We start from the raw sequence: 4659 nt of genomic DNA, 5'->3' as shown, positions 1-4659 counted from the left end.
GTCCCTCTTCGTCGCTGTTCGTCCCACATCGTCCAACTTCGTCCCACTTCGTCCCCCTTCATCCCACTTCATCCCACTTCGCCCCTCTTCGTCCCCCTTCGTCCTTATTCGTCCTACTTCGGGGTGCGTGGATGTGCTATGTGCGCATAACATGTTTCCCCAACTAACGTATAGTTGACTTTTTGCTGTCTTGAATGTGCGCAGCGCGTGTTTCTTTCCTCCCCCCCCCTTCCCTTTCAGAAAGAGGGTACATATTGGGCAGAGGACAAGGAACATACGAAGATTACATTTGGAGGACTAGGGAATGTTATCTCCTGTGACATACGGTGTGATTTGAACACTCAAACACACTACTTATGATGTTAATTTGCTTACCTGCAGGTGAATGACAGCAGCAGAAAAGTCGGTTCGGTTGTCACCAGCACATCCTAGCCACCGGCAGGCACACAACGATTATGTCACTTCCAAATGTACATAACCTCTACAACACTTTAGCTCGGCAAAGGTTACTTGTTTCTCTGATGTACATACGATGACAGAGGCAAGCAATTTTCACAAATGAACCACCCTTACCACAATAGATTGTCGTTTAATTTTTGAGTCCTTCCTTTTCCTACTTCTCTGACGTTTCAGTTTAATTTTTCTTTCCCTTCTAATTTTTTTAAAATGACTCTTTCTTTGCCAGTTGCAGTGCTCACACCTTTCCTTTTTTGTGAAAACATCTTCCCAATACAACAGACATTTCTTATGCCTACCATTATTGATGCCTGATCCAGGACAAATTAAAAATTTGTCAACAGTACTGATTAAATTTACAAGCGAAAGAATGTTGTTGTCCAAAGTAGGTGATGATTTTATTTTATTGTCATTGATGAAGATATGCGGCTCTTCACTATTTGAATGGAACACATTTTTTTTATCTATTACCTGGTGATGTTTGCTCATGTGGGCAAATGTTGTTGCTTCCTTGTCCTGAAACACTGCCCACATTTTGTTGGGCAAGGGGATTCTTTGAGGAAATTTGTGAATCTCCTCATTCACATCAACGGACAGATTGTCACCAGGGCTGCAAGAAGGGGAATAAAGTGGTAAGGTTTGGAGTGACCATTTACTTAGATTTCAGTCCTACAAAACTGACTTTACCTTGGACGTTTTGCCTATATGTTGTTGAGGGGAGAGATTGTGGTTCAGGTGGTGGTGTTTCTGGTAGAGGTGGCAGCCAATTTTCAGTATGCATTTCTTCTCTTATGTCCTGTATTTTTTTTTGTTTCGGCTGGCATCTTTTTCCTGGTGAACCCGTGTACCTAGCTCTGATATTTCTGGGCTTGGGCAATTTTTTAGTGAGGTATTTGGCACAATTTGGAAAAATCATAGGGATTGCATTTTGTACAAGCGTTGGTTTTGCTCTCTGCATGGTAATCACTTTACCATCTGGAAGGCTCAGTACCTCAGTTTTTTTAATTTGTTCGGGGTAAAAGTGAAGTTCACATATCGCGTCATTGGTTGTGAGTGGCCTGTCTGCTCGAGGTATCACCTTATTCCACTGTTCTAGCTGGTCCTATGTGAAAGGGAATATATTACAGATACTCTCAAAGTCTGTGATACCATCAAACAGTTGAGAAATTATAGGCCAGTAAAAATAAAAGCAGAAGATAATTTTGTAGTGAACTGACATGATCCTTATACTGAGCAACAAAAAGATGTGAGATTTATCAATTGTAAAATATTTTTAGCAACTTTGAAAGATTGCTGGACCACAGTGAACGAGTTACAACAAAAGCTTGAGCCTAAGCATAATGTCAGTTTGTGATTGTAGACTAGGGACTATAAATCTTTCTCCACAATTCACATCTTCACAAATGCTTACTAGGGGCGCCGAGAACAGGGAGAGTTTAGGTAGATTCTGAGCAGCTCTGAACTCATTGTCGGCATCGTAGCCGGTATTACAGAATGTAACGAAACACTTTCGACCCATTGTTTCAACGGTGAAATGCTGTCATACACGGTAAGCCTCTGTTTACAAGCTTTCCTTGGAAATCTGCCGATTTTGTTTTGGTATGGTCTGTCAGGATATTCCCCACACCCTGATTGGTCGGACTAATTGGGTGGTAAAGTATGAACGGGGTAAAATGACAAGACGACTCAAAAGTTGGTGTTCACAAATTTTAACCGATGGATGACATTCTGATTGCTTAAAAATAACTTCATGTTGTATTCGCCGATGTAATTCATGCTGAGGAAAGCACCTGCTTGCTCAACAGCGCTCAACAGCTGAGGACACGGCCTCCTGCGCCGAGCGCCGATGCCATTGTCGGCAAACATGTTCACGCCATTCGTAAACGGGAGGTCGGATCGAGTCGGACGAAAGCTCATTCGAAAGCCCAAAGAATGCCCTCCATTCGCCTCGCTTTCAGCCCCCAAGTAAAATCAACAGGAAAGACGCTAGAAGAGAAATACCGGAGCCGTGTCATTTGCGCGTAATACGTATATCGCCGTTTCTCCCTAACCAGAGGTCGGATCGGGTCGGGCAAAAGCTGAATCAACTCCTCTAATCGAGCCCTTTAATTTATGTCCTTATACAAAATCCATGAAAATGAACGGGAAGGCCGCCAGGGCCGAAAAAGCCCAAGCGGCCCATAGCGCGCCGCGCCGCGGCCGGCCCGTCCCCCTGGGCAGTAGGCAATCCCGCAGCGCGCCAGCGGGAGCCACGCCTGGCTACGCTCACGAGCGCTCAGAGCGGGGTCGTGACGCCACCGTTGTCTATCCACCTTGGCAAACAGTTGTCTTTTAACATTAGTAAAAAGTCAGCGTGGCAGTGACATCACTCCTTATGATCTAATGACAACATGACTTAAAACCTAACAAATATTAACTACTGTGTCTTTGCAAAAAAATATCTCAGACATAAACTGTGACAAAAAATACAGATGAATTATGATTGAAATAAATTTGTAGAAGAGTGTGTCATTATTTGGGAATGTTATCTGCTGTGACTACGGTGTGATTTGAACACTCGAACACACTACTTATGATGTTAATTTGCTTACCTGCAGGTGAATAACAGCAGAAGAAACGTCGGTTCGGTTGTCACCAGCACATCCTAGCCACCGGCAGGCACACAACGATTATGTCACTTCCAAATGTACATAACCTCTACAACACTTTAGCTCGGCAAAGGTTACTTGTTTCTCTGATGTACATACGATGACAGAGGCAAGCAATTTTCACAAATGAACCACCACTGTAAGTCTACAAACCACAAGTCGACGCACAAACAACGTGAGTTCAATATTTGTTGTGCACAGAAATCACTGGAAAATACGTTTACGACGCGTTACGTTGTCCTTCGTCGTCTGTTTTGTTTGTTTGGTTTGCAGGCGGCGGCGCTGGTCAGAGAGTACAGTCGGGAGGAGCAGTTTCAACGTGCTCGCGGCTCGCGGTCGATCGAGATCCTAAACCTTATTGTTGCGCTATCGAAAAATAACCCAGAAAAAAACATGACGGGCAATTTTGTTGGTTATATTAATGCGCGAGCCATGTAATATTGTTAACATTTGTAGCCCTGGCGCGAAAACGTTTGTGATTTCGTCGGTACCGACACCGACAGTTGTGTGTGCAGCGGATAAGTGAGGTTACGAAGCAACCTGAAGTCGAGTTCAAGAGAACCCGTTGTGCTTCTGATTGAAATCGAGCGGTCTCATCTTAACGAGTTTGAAGCTGTCGCCGTTCATTCGGGTGAGCGTCCTCAACGAAACCGGAACCACATTTGCCATTCTTTCTGGCAATGTTACCTTCACAATAAGAGTATCTACAACGAGAAAGAGGCACTAATGTTAGTCGAGGAGTGACAAAAATCGCTCCTTTGAGCTGGGAAAGCTACATTAGATCTAGTGCTTTTGCGCTTTTGCGATCACTGCTCCTTCAAAGCAATGAAGATACTTGAAATTTGTGCAAAGAAGGTGAGCCACCCGGGACGTTGTGGTTCGGGTCGGAACCCTTCTGTGGCTACAGGAACTCGGTCGATTGCTTTTTGTGCCTACTTCATATAGGGTTATATTACCGGGTTCCATAGTTTCATGAGGAAATATCTTTTATAATGGCAAAAACGTCAAAGTCGAACGTGACGTTTAGTCAATGAGGCCGTGGACTGACCTTCATTTAACCTGCCACACCACCCTGCCCCCGCTTTCCCCTCAAACCACTGCTTCGCTGTTTTCTTCTTTTCTCTCTCCCCCCCCCCCGTCTCTCCCGCGCGGGAATGCCGCCGCCCCAATTTGGCAGCGCTTCTCGCGGCCAACGGATCCCCTCGTTTGCTCACGGAGGGCCCCGATGATAAGGCTCGCGCCGTTATATGCAAGGGGGGAGGGGGTGGGGTGACGAGATGCCAAGGCAGGTGAGATAAGGCACAGGCCAGGTGCACCGGAGGGGGGGGGGGGCTGTTTGTCTTGCCGCGCGAAACGGCGCAAACTAGCGAAATTTCACCCTTATCATCGCCATACGCAAACTTTCTAAAGCTCCCCGCGCGTGGGATGATCTTTTTTTTTTACCCCGGCCGTTACCCATCTAATCTACAGTATTTTTGCATGTTGTGTGTTTGTATTTTTTCGGCTTTATGAAGCATGCGTGCTGCGTTGAGGTATCTACTCGGCACTCCCCCCC

General features: G+C 45.5%; 1 protein-coding gene and 1 long non-coding RNA gene across 2 annotated transcripts in view; one reads left to right on the top strand and one right to left on the bottom strand.

Annotated features, from left to right (window-relative positions):
• LOC113205433 (uncharacterized) overlaps window positions 1-3371 on the bottom strand; it is an 80279-nt gene extending 76908 nt beyond the window's left edge. The window contains exon 1 of the mRNA XM_052264781.1: window positions 3048-3371. The gene's annotated coding sequence lies outside the window, so the exon portion shown is untranslated. The remainder of the gene's footprint in view (window positions 1-3047) is intronic.
• A 72-nt stretch (window positions 3372-3443) lies between these two features.
• Window positions 3444-4659, top strand: part of LOC127748944 (uncharacterized) — a 112764-nt gene continuing 111548 nt past the window's right edge. Inside the window, exon 1 of the long non-coding RNA XR_008010867.1 lies at window positions 3444-3735. This is a non-coding gene — a long non-coding RNA (uncharacterized LOC127748944). The remainder of the gene's footprint in view (window positions 3736-4659) is intronic.

This window comes from Frankliniella occidentalis, unplaced genomic scaffold (genome assembly GCF_000697945.3).
Source record: "Frankliniella occidentalis isolate FOCC.00 unplaced genomic scaffold, Focc_3.1 Scaffold21, whole genome shotgun sequence".
Taxonomy (NCBI): domain Eukaryota; kingdom Metazoa; phylum Arthropoda; class Insecta; order Thysanoptera; family Thripidae; genus Frankliniella; species Frankliniella occidentalis.
This window is presented reverse-complemented; position numbering and strand designations above follow the sequence as displayed.